General features: G+C 36.7%; 1 long non-coding RNA gene across 1 annotated transcript in view; it reads left to right on the forward strand.

Moving 5' to 3' along the window:
* LOC122552022 overlaps positions 1-11,465 on the forward strand; it is a 57,090-nt gene extending 45,625 nt beyond the window's left edge. Inside the window, exon 4 of the long non-coding RNA XR_006312264.1 lies at positions 10,619-11,465. This is a non-coding gene — a long non-coding RNA (uncharacterized LOC122552022). The remainder of the gene's footprint in view (positions 1-10,618) is intronic.
* Positions 11,466-12,466: the final 1,001 nt, after the last annotated feature.

Below are 12,466 nucleotides of genomic sequence, written 5' to 3' on the forward strand. Positions count from 1 at the left end.
CTAGGACATGGAAGAGTTCAGACCATAAAAGTATTGAACTCGATATTGAGTCTGGAGGGCTGTAGTGTCCCCAAACGGAAAATGAGGTTTTGTTCTTCCAGCTTGCGCTGTGTTTCACTGGAACACTACAGCAAGGCTGAGACAAAGATATTGGTCAGGGAACAGGGTGGTGTGTTAAAGTGAACTGGAAGTTCAGGGCCGTTTTTGTGAGCAGAATGTAAACGTTCTGCAAAGTGGTCACCCAGTCTACTCTTCGTTTCCCCAGTGTAGAAAAGACTACATTATGATTTGGAATAAGGTGGGAAATTGGAGTCGAGTTAAAAGTTCAACCATGATTTTACTTTTAAGGGCGCAAGGGAACTAATCTGATTCTGTTTTTCATTATTTTATATACCTGCACTTCTAATAATTCTCACCAGAGTTTATCCTGCCAGTATTGCGTTGAAAAATCAAGGTTAGAATTAATTTATGAGGTAAGAATCCTTATTAGACTTAGAGAAATGAATCACTTCCTTTTATAGGATGGTTAAAAGTGTCATTGTGTGATGTTTCTGTATTTGGTCAAATTTCATAATATACATGAAGATATTAACCATTCACTTAATTCACATTTCCTTTAATTCAATGAATCAAGATTGAAACTTATCCTTTTTTAAAAGAATTTAATTTTCACTTTTGTGAATAGCTTGTAGATTTTCTATTACTGTGCTGCTGTCTTACCTCTGGAGATCATAAAGCTAAAAGTGGATGAATATTTGATAATTAAGTGCCTTTTTACAGTATTCGTTCATTTGGAGTTTCCATCTTCCCAAAAGCAAGGTTATTTTCAGCAACTGACATGTGTTGTCTTGAAATATGTCAAGACACAACTTGTTGTGTCTCAATGCAACATTACATCCATACACTATTATCTCCAGTTTGCCATCATTGTATTACCACTTCAGTGTTGATAAGAAGCTGTTTCATCTATGCATTGATGAGGCTTGGCAGTGTAATTCCAGCCTCGCATCTCATGCTCAAAAATAAGTGGCTAGGCAATTAATCAAACATAGGCTACATTAATGAACACGCCAGACAATATTGGAAAAGAACTTCGAAATAATTGGAGCATTTTTGAATAAGGTTTATGAACTTGACACAAAATATGCTATGGGATAAAAACAATGACTGCAGATGCTGGAAACCAGATTCTGGATCAGTGGTGCTGGAAGAGCATAGCAATTCAGGCAGCATCCGACGAGCAGCAAAATATGCTATGTCTGTTCTGAAGTGAAAAGAATATGTTAATGCAGACAATATTACAGCAACCCATAATGTGAAATCTGTAATCTTGTTTTTTCAGATTTCTCTTTTTCACTTCAGCTAATCCGGACTCGACATGCTGAGTTCATAAGATAGAAAATAATTCAATCAGGATAGAAAAGTAGAGGACACAGGTGCTGTTTAAAACATGAGAAAGAAATTGCTTGCAGTTTTCAGAATTATTTCAGTGGTTAATTATAGCAAGTAATTGCAGCAGCAAAATTAAATGAAAGCTGCATATGATAATTCCAAGTGAGAATTACTCTCCCTTCAAGCTTTTGAGTTCTTGCTGTCATTTCCCAATATCTAGTCCCAAGTGAGCTAATTTAGATACATTATAATGGGCCAAATAGTGCAGCAGCTTTGTGTTTCCTGCTTTTACACTCAAGATCCATTAAGGATAACTTAGACTGAGAATTATATGGTACAGCAAGGAACAGCTGAGACACGTGGAGGTGAGCAGCTGCTGTGCAGTTACCTTGGAACACAGAAACAGGAGGATGCAATTGACCCCTTTCTATCTTTCAATTAGATTATAAACTGTACCTCAACACCATTTACCTACCATTGTTCTACATCCTTTGAAGGTGTTACAACACAGGGTAAACCCTCCTGTTTAATTTAATGCAGCAACACAGAAAAGGTTTATCCCATGCAGTAATCTGCGAAAATTTGATAGGTCAAGAACTAGTTAAAGTAAAAGTAATAATTTTATTTCTTAAAGTATAATAGAAAATAAGTCACTAACAACTATTTACAACTCCTTTCTCTCACCCATCTGTTACTTTCCATTCTATAATACTACTCTGATAAAACCCCCAATTAAGATTTACCAAAATTCAACTTGTCAAAAACCAGATGTCGAATCTTCTTTTCTTCTTCTTCGGGATTTCTGTTTCACAGGTTACTGATCAGAAAAGATACCTTTGAGAGAACTATTCTCCTGGCAGTCTGCAGATGATGGTGGCTTGGCAGTTGTCCTCACAACTGTTCAATTTTCCCTGATCGTATATCCCCAAAGCATCGGATTGTGTCATTGGCTTTTAAGATTGTCAACATACTAAAGTCAAATTGGAGTTTGGTATTTTTTGAGGTATAATTTAAACTGATTGGCCTGATTCAAATCTGTTTTGTTGTTTCCAGGCAACCAGCTACTCTCGCTACCCCAGTAGCTGGAGCACATGCTATGTTGTTTTTATTGAGAACACTTGGTACTGTCTCTGATAGCTTTTAACTCTCTTAAAAGGTACAGTACACCCACATCTTCATAACAAAGGACTTACTTAATATTGATTTCTGAGTTGAAAATTTCATGTGTTCCCAAAACCCATGGTTTTTGGCAGTAAGAATTCTAAACTTCAATCAAATAGTTCCACTTGACTTCATCAGGATACCTTCACTTGACTTCATCAGGATACCTTCACCTGACAAGACATTGCTTATGTTATCCCACATAATATGAAGAACTAAGCATGGATAGCACGCTATAGAAGGGTTCAACAGTCACTTATTACAGGTCACTAATACATACAAATATTACATGTACTCAGAACTTAAATAATGCAGAAAACAGAAAAATGTCGAAGCTTTTTTGTCTTGTAATCATCAGGACTGGGACACAAGAAACTCAGTTTAAAAAAGTGATACAAAAGTATACAGAATGAGATGAGTATGCTGATTTGTTCATTGGAGATACAGCAAGAACAGGTAACTGTTGATTTTAATTCTCAAACACACAAAGTGATTTATACATGCATTGCAACCTTTTCATGGAAATACAGGTTATGGAGATTTCCAATTTCTGTTGTATTCCCACAGTAAAAGCCTCACCATTCAGTCTACCTGCCTGATCCAACAACTATGATTGACAATTACTGACCTTGCTGCATCTCCATGACATTTACGGGCCACTTAGCACCCTCTTCTCATGCTGCAACAAATGATGTCCCTTTTATCAAGTATGCTTCTTGCATTCTAGTTCTGATGAGTGCAGTCATAAAATATGATATTCACAGGCACATCAGTGTCTGGACTAACATTAATCTATTGGCTGCAAGGACCAGTGAGTTTTCATTAGAGTTCCTTTTTTCAAGAGATCCCAAATGATTGGCACTTGAGAATTTTGTACATTCTGGTTGCATGCTATGATATAATGATGATATTGTGAGCATGTTTATTAAAGATACTGGCTTACTGTCTGTGAGAAATAACATTTTCTTAGTCAAGCCTGCAGCTGGAAATCACTTTTTTTTTCAGTTCATTTACTTGGCCTTTCCAGAACGTAATTTTGATGAATTAGAATTTTAATTCTTCAGAGTTGGGGATTCTGAGGAGAAACATAAAGATAGAAAATTTACAACATAAGAGGAGATCACTTGGAAGATTGTATACAGCTGAAAGAGAGCTATTCAATCTAATCCCTTTTCCCAACTCTTGCTTCATTGCTCAGATGATAGTGTATTCAAATGCATATCTAAATATCTTTTAAATACAATGAGGGTTTTTGCCTCAATGATCTTTTCAGGCACTGACTTCAGACTCTCATTAACTCTCTTGGTGGAAAAGCTTCTTCTCAATTCCTCTGTTATCTTTCTACAAATTACTGTATACCTCTATCCCTTGATCATTGATGTGCCTGCTTAGGAAAATCTAATCTAGCTCAGTCCATCATCAAAACAATCTTTGCTTAGTAAATTCATGCTGACTGCTTGTGATTTAAGCTTGCCTTTCTGAATATGACTCTTACTGTCCTCAGAATTTTCTAAATAATTTACCTACCACCATGATTAAGCTGACTCATGTAATTTATTCCAATCCTCCCTTTTTAAACAACAACACAATTATTTGCAGTCTCAAATCCTCTTACATCATGCTTGTAGCCAGGGAGATTTGGAAATTGATAGTGAGACTCAATGTTAATTTTTTTTTGCTTCTCTTGGTGGTCTTTGCTAAAAAGTCATCTGAGCCTAGTGATTTACCTAGTTTTGAAGATACCGAACCTCTTAATATTTTCTTTTTCATTTTATTTATGCCATCTGATATCTGATACTTCTTTTCATTGTAGATTGCAATGCCTAGACCATTTCCTCTGTTGTGAAGATGGCTACAAATATTTATGGAGAACCGTGTCCACATCTTCCACATCCAACAGACAAGTTACTTTGTTGATCTTTAATAGGGCTAACACTTTCCTAAATTTTCTCCTTGCTCACTAGACTATTTCTAAAACATTCTAGGGTGAAACCTCTGCTATTTTGAACATTCCTACATCCTGAAAGTACACCATTGCATATTATTCTCCTGGAGAGGGAAAAGGAACAGCACAGAAAAGGACAACAGCAATGTATTAGACTGCATTTCAACTCTACTGGCTATTACTTCCCACCACACTCAATTCCTCGCACCTTTCTATGTAATTGATTGCAACTATATATAAAAAGTGTGCAGTTCACCAAACAAGTAAAAAGGACATCACTCCCACCTACTTCATAAGGGCCAACAGCCATATTCATTTCTCACACTGCTGTCCCTGTGGCTTCGAAGACAAGAAATACACTCTGGTTTTATGGGTAGTTTCATTGGCAGTTAGGGGAGAATTCTGTGACACCAGCCAAAGTACATATTTGTCAAGTGATTAGCACATTTTTCAAAGACCTGGTGAATTCCTCACCTTCGATATCACAGTTCTGAGATCTAGTTTTATGAGATTATTGGCTTTCCCATATAACAAGGTGCATTATGAATTACTATGGAAAATCCCATTCACTTGCACAAATGGGAGGATTTCACAGTCCCTATGTATGCCAATCTAACTTTGTTATTGGCGGATTACTGGAAGGAATATAGGAAGAATCACAGAGAAAGAGGAAAATATCATGCAGGCACCTTACTTTTTCAATGTTACCAGAAACAAAAGAAGAAACTATTATATTGATCAGCATGTTGACAACAGACAACTAACACTTTATTCAAGGACACCATGCAATAGAACTTTAAAATTAATTATGCTCTACTTATCACTTTCCTCTTCCAAATTTTATTTAAATTCACTGAGTGAAACTATCTTGAATTTTGAAACATTTGACATATTTAACTAAAAAATTATTGGAAGCTTCGAGAACAGTATTGATCAACTGATATTTATACTTATCGATTTTATTCAATTATGCCTGATTTGTAAAGGCATCAGTAAATCTTTGTTCATGATTACTTTTTTCATTGATGTTTCTGATGATTCAAACAGAATGCTACTCAGCCTAGATATTCTGAGAATGAGAGCATGTTTTTCCATTAGCCCAGTGAAGCATCTGAAACCTATAGCAGCATTGCATTTTTTTTACAACAGTAGAATTCTATCCATTAAAGTTCAAACAAAGCAGAAAATGCAACCTCCCTCAAAGAGATTCATTCATGCTTTAAATAAGGCTTAGAAATCATATTGCTGAAATTAACATGCTGCTTATTTCCTGACATGATTATGTTGGGAATCCAACCATTATATTAAAATGAGGCCCAGGAGTTAAAATTGCTGTATTTTAAGTGTCATAGAGGGTCACTGCTTGTCTTATTTCCCACTTGCCGACTCCTGCCTTGAGAAAAAAATCAGGCTAAAATTTCAATGAAAGATTAGTAATCTCGGTCTTCAGATAGTGTCTCTATGTATAACTTTATGTGACGTTCACCAACTTGTGTTAACAGAGAACTAACATTTTGCATGAATCATACCACATAATGATAGTTTTGAGTAATCCTTATGTGTTTAATGTAAATATATTTTCATCGCCAAACGTAAAGTACAATTAGCGAATCAAGGGACATATGATACCAGTGCATCATCTGATAATTTGTCACAGTTGGAACTGATGAGAAAGAGGCAACTCAATCATTCCATTGAACCCTTTACCTGCTTATGCAACCATTGAAACTGCCAGGAAAACATTTTAATATACAAATCATTGAACTTGTCATCCAAGTTTATAATAAATTATTTTTGAAATTTTAGAATCTAAATTTGAAGTAACTGGAGTTTTATTTTCAGTATTGAAACATTCTCATTTTTTAAAGAAAGAGACAAAGTGAATTATCTGGTGAATGTGATGAACTGGGAGAATGGGAGCAGTTTTTTCAGGAGAAAAATGAAGACATTGAGAGGATAAGACATCACCCTCTGCATGATACATTAGTAGCATTGGGTGCTAATTGATACCCAGTTTGAATAGATCAGAGTTGGGTGTGGTGATAATTCATTGACTGACTGTAAAATTGTTGGCGCTGAAAGGGTAAGCAGTACATTTCTGATCTGAAAGGCAATGGTAAATTCTGATAGATTTGTGCTTACTTTTGATGCTAGAGAAATTGAAAATACTTCTATATCCAAGAATCCTACATTGAACATTGATGAGGTGCTGGACTATGATGGGCATTGATGAATGTATACCAAGTGATGTAGAAAGGGTTGGTAAATGAGATGGAGCTAAGAATAAGAAAGCGGTGTGGGTTGATGCTTAAACAGTGATAGGTATAGGAATGTGCAAAGAAAGATTCCAAGATAGTGCCAGTGCCGGGGATATTTGGCTATCCCGGCAGTACTGAGTACTTCCACTTCCAACAAGTTGGTAAATTGGGCTAGCATCAGATGAGAGGGCACCACATTGGCAGGTTGCCTAGTTAATGAGATGAGTTTGAGATTATTACACAAGAAAGTGATCAAAATGATTTACTAAAGTTATTACACTTGCATAGATGAATGCCACACCAATCTTAGCAGCACCAAATCATGAGCAATTTAAACTGGTTATTGATGCCTGCAACATTATTGTTTAGAACAGGAAGATCAGATGGCATTTCAATGGCTCGTCGGTTACTTTTTGTGTAATCTAAAAGCATGCCAACAGAAATTCAAAGATGGAGGATGAGACACCAAGCCTAGCTTTGGCTTGTCAACATTTTGAAGTCTACATATCCAAACTACTCTGCCAAACTTATACAAACTACAATCCCTTAACCTTCCTGGAATAAATTTGTTATGAAAATCTAAAATATTTAAGTTTAATGCAACAACCATATAATTTGAAAATCATTTATATTGTACAAAAAGATAATATTAAAGCAGATGTTTAGTTAAGAGCAAATATGAAAATAAGTGAGTGTTGTTATCAAAATAGACTTGCTTTGAATATGATTATGAAAATACTTATGTGTTTAATGTAAATATATTATCATCGCCAACGTAAAGTACAATTAGCGAATCAAGGTACATATGATAGAAAGTGAACTTGCTTCTTAAAGCCATCTTTTCCATTTTTTGAAGAGGAGGGGTGGTCAGAAATGTGATGAATCTTCATAATTTTTTGGGGGGAACATGGATTTTAACCTAGAGATTTTTCTTAAACAGTACTGTGAAGTTCTGATTTTTTTTTTCTCAGAGGTCAGAAAGTAATTTGGAATGGTGAAATAAAGATATCCTTTCCAAGAAATCATGTTGATTAAGCTATATGATTCCACAAGCAACCCAGTGAGCTAATTGCTGCTTATTGTAGTCTTAAAACACAAGGTCTCCTAAGTTTGAACAGCCTTACTGGACCCTAAAGCCTGGCTACAGGAGCAAAGTGCAATGTCCCAGACAAAAGTATTGTGTATAGCATTCATAGTGTTGTGGAGTTATTTATATTCCATCAATACTTGAATATTGCTTCCCTATCAGTCTAATTTTTCTAGTGTGTGTGAAAAGATTAAGGCTTGCATATTTGCAGTCAAATCTTCAAAGGTTAGTTTGCTAACATGCTACATTCTTTTTTAAATCATAAATGTACCAATCGTATGTAAGGAGTGGTAAAACAAAAATATTGTTTTTTTGAAGCTAAACTCATATACATACAAATGTTACCTGGAAGGCTGAATAGACACAGTTGTTGCTGTATTTGGAGTACAGACTCATGGGACTATTGCATCACATCCTGCCTTGGTTGCAGTGATTGACAGAAGTTTAAAATACACTCCCTTAAAAGGTACACACATGTCTCAGTACATGACCCTTAGACTTTTATACCAGGTTTAGGGACCCCAGCGTCTGTGGGAATTACAGTTCATTGTGCAGCTATGCTTGGTGACACATCTGGCTGTCATGCTCTAACATATCAACACTTCATATTATCTGCTGGTGTGTGTTCTCCAAGGTGTTTCTCCTTTTGCCTTTTCTCAGAGGTAATGTGATCATCATGTAGAATTTGATTGTTTTTTGAGGGATAAAATGGAATTCTAAAGTTAAGAGTTGTAGAAAAATACTTATAAAATGTCTTCAAATATGTTATTCACAACTTCTGAAAAAATCTTTTTAATGTACATGCATGTTGCAAAACATTTTTAGATGATTTCTATTTGGAACACCACACTTAGCACTAAGAACAGTTCTTTTAATCAGTGAAGAGACTGGATGAAGGTTTGAAAATCTTTAGGTTTTATATTTATGAATAATTACACTGTCTTTGAATTATTATTTATAGCATGGCATCTAAATAAGCAACATAGCAATTGCACGTCCATCGACTTGAAGTCTCTCTTTAATAATTATGTGACAGTATATGACTCATATCTTCCACTTGCCTAGTTTTATCCAGACCACCATGCTTTCAGCTGCTTAGGCTCTAAACCCTGGGATTTTATCTTGAAAGCATTCCAGTCTCATTCTCTTTCTCTCCCTCTCTCTCCTCTTTTAAGATACTCATTAGAAGCTACTTCATTCATAAAATTTTGATATCATGCCCTTATAATTCCTTTTGTGGCTCCATGTCAAATTTTATTTGATATTATTATGCAAAGCACCTTGGCATGTTTTGCTTCACTAAATAAACTATATAGAAGTGAGTTGGTGTTAATGTTCTAATTGAAAAAAAACACAGCAAGTTTAAAACGAGACTTTAAAGCAGTGAAGGACCAATCAGGTCATTGTACAGGTTAGTTTAACTCAACTTCAGGGACATAATCAATCACATTTTTTGTCGTGATGAAGATTCAAACACATCCGATAATGGAAATGTATTCAAACTGCACAGACAGCCAAGTATACAATTTGAGTGGCTCATATTGCAAATGATATAAACAGCTACCGAAGTTTTCACACTGAAAGACTAGAACCATTCAAGATCAAATAATTAGCAACTGACCATGATGTACACTCAGTTGAAATGTATCAGAGAGGACAGGCAAGTGTAGGAAAATTACATTTCCTGGTATTGGCAAAAACCTTTGGGTTGGACCAAATTCATTGAATAGACAGAAAACCAGGGAGGTAAAATTACAACATAGACAACAACAAAATAATTCACAGTAAAAAGATTTAGGCAACATAAAAATTAAAATGCAATGCAAAAGAAAACATTTATTGCAGTGAAAAAGTAAAATTAGATCAGTTGCAACAGAGCTCTCAATAATCTGACGTGCCAGTGTAAAATTAGAGACATATGCAAAAGCAATTATGAAGTAGAATTAACATCAATATCCCATTGATTACTATTTGGTAACACATAGACAGAACAGATTGCTCGAGATGTACAAACTTGTTGAATTCAGTCAATGTTTAAAACTGATTTGAGGTCAGCCCTGCCATTAGCAAGAGTGTGTTACTGGAAAAGCATAGCAGGACACTCTCCTGCGTTCCAGCAACACACTCTGATTTCCAGCATCTGCAGACCTCACTTTCTCCCACTGCCATTAGTAACCTCACCAAAACAGCTCATGTTCTCTTATCCCAAAATAGAAAATGCTGGAAAATCTCAGCAGGTCTGGCAGCATCTGTAAGGAGAGAAAAGAGCTGACGTTTTGAGTCTACTGACCCTTTGTCAAAGCTTTGTCAGAGCTTTGACAAAGGGTCAGTAGACTCGAAACCTCAGCTCTTTGCTCTCCTTACAGATGCTGCCAGACCTGCTGAGATTTTCCAGCCTTTTCTCTTTTGGTTTCAGATTCCAGCATCTGCAGTAATTTGCTTTTATCCAATGTTCTCTTTTAACTGTGTGCAATTGTCCATGTGTTCGGCAGTAGGAAAGACCCCCACACCAGTGTTATTTTAAAGAGGACTGGTGTTCTACATGAAGAGTTCAAGGAATTCAACTTGCTTCTTGCACATCAATAATTTGCTTCGAATCATGGGTGCAAAAAATAATATTTCCTTTGACCTGTAACATGTGAGAGATGGAAGCAACAGAGAGGAGGGCAAGGTGTTTGCAGATAAGGGTGGAGAAAAAGGAAAACAGCTTTCAGTAGGAAGTATTACCTATGTGGGACATATCAGTAACATTTTTCTTGTTTTACTTTCAACCAGGAGGTGCTCATTGAAATCTGCCATCTCGTTCAGCAGACCTGCAACCTCAGAGGAGGCCAAGAATAGTGTAACCATTGACTTTGAAGGCGACTGTGAATTTCTTCATATTGGGATCATTACAGTATTGAGCAGACAACATCTGTTAGTTGGTCATTGACTGCTGTGTAAGGGCGGTGACTGACATTCTTGTGTCAGAAGTGACCATTCAGACAGTTAATTCAGACCAAAGAGAAGCAGCCAGAGCATATATATGTGAGGTTGCTGATTATTCTTGGTGCCATCGACTGCACATATATGCCTTTGTAGATGTTAAATGCAAAGATTCACAAGAAAACCAAAGAGTTTCACTACCTGACTGTGCAATTGTGTAATTATGTTCTTTAAAACCTGTAAGTGAATGCCAACTATCTTGACTGCCCTCATGATGTTTTAGTTCAGCATTTGAGGTATAATTTGTCAAAGCAGTGGCTGGAACTTGGGCCAAAGGTGATCCACTGTCCACCTGGCTCAAGACTCAGGTGTGTAGCTCAACCACGCATGGTCAGAATGTAAAATGAGAGCCATGTAGCCACATAAACAGGATGGATTAATGGTTCCACTGTCTTATCTTCTTTGGAGCAGTACCAGTGGAACTTGAGACAGCGGTCATCACATACTTTGTCATGATACAGTACATAATTCTCATGGAGTTTGCCACCATTTCTATTTTAGAAAGAAAGAATTTTACAGTCTGCACAAAATCCAATGTCAAATTGGTGCCACACTCTCCTGAACTGCTTGACAATAAGAGTAGGCTTTCTGGTAGATCTGCCAAAGCATCAAGTATTTTTTGAGCACATCCATCATCTTTTTCTCTAGACCACCTGACTTAAGTCTTCATCTGAGTTTGCTGCTGTAGAACCTGTGTGCAACTTTGCTTTCTGGGGCTATAGTACCTGAGTTATCCTTTCTGCTAGTATGTCTATTAATGACTTGTGTATGCAGTGTGACACCAACAGCATGTATTCAATTCCAGTACTAGCCACCATGAAGGTCCCACTCTTTCAATCTCTCCCCTCATTTAAGCCATGGTGACCTTCAAATTAAACACACTAACAGTTGCCTTTCTAACAGTCTTATGAGATGATGGTGATTTATCCTGCAAGGCAGTGAGTGAACATATCACAGTGTTTCTGGTTGATGTTATATCTAACATAGTTGATACACACTGGCAGTGTGCACAAGCCATGAGATATGTGTCTGAGCCTTTTGTTTAGGGGTGAGTTGTCACTACAAGAACTACAAAAAACTGGCACGAATTCTCCTTGGTTGAAAATGTTTGTATGTGAAGAAGGGTAAACCAGTGAATGGAACATTATTTAAGATTAGTTCGTGTATAAGATATTGGAGCAGAATTAGGCTATTTGGCCCAACAAGTCTTCTATGCTGTCCGAATATGTCTGATAAACTTCTCAGTCTCAATCTTCTGCCTTCTCTCCATAACCCTTGATGCACTTATTATTCCACAACCTATCTAGCTCTGTCTTCAATACACTCAATGACTTAGCCTCCACAGCTTTCTGTGGCAATGAGTTCCACAAATAAACCACCTTCCTCATCTCAGTTCTAAAGAGGCGTCCCTTTACTCTGAGGTTGTGCTCTTGGGCTTAGCCTCTCCTCCAAGTGGAAATATCTTCTCCATGAACACTCTATCCAGGCCTCTCAATACTCTGCAAGTTTCAATGAGATTCCGTCTCATCTTTCTGAACTCCATCGAATACAGACTCAGAGACCCTTCATCCTGAAATCATTCTTTTAAAGCTTCTCTATTGCCAGCACATCTTTTCTTAGTTGCAGGGCTCAAAACTG

Source organism: Chiloscyllium plagiosum, chromosome 7, assembly GCF_004010195.1.
Source record: "Chiloscyllium plagiosum isolate BGI_BamShark_2017 chromosome 7, ASM401019v2, whole genome shotgun sequence".
NCBI lineage: Eukaryota > Metazoa > Chordata > Chondrichthyes > Orectolobiformes > Hemiscylliidae > Chiloscyllium > Chiloscyllium plagiosum.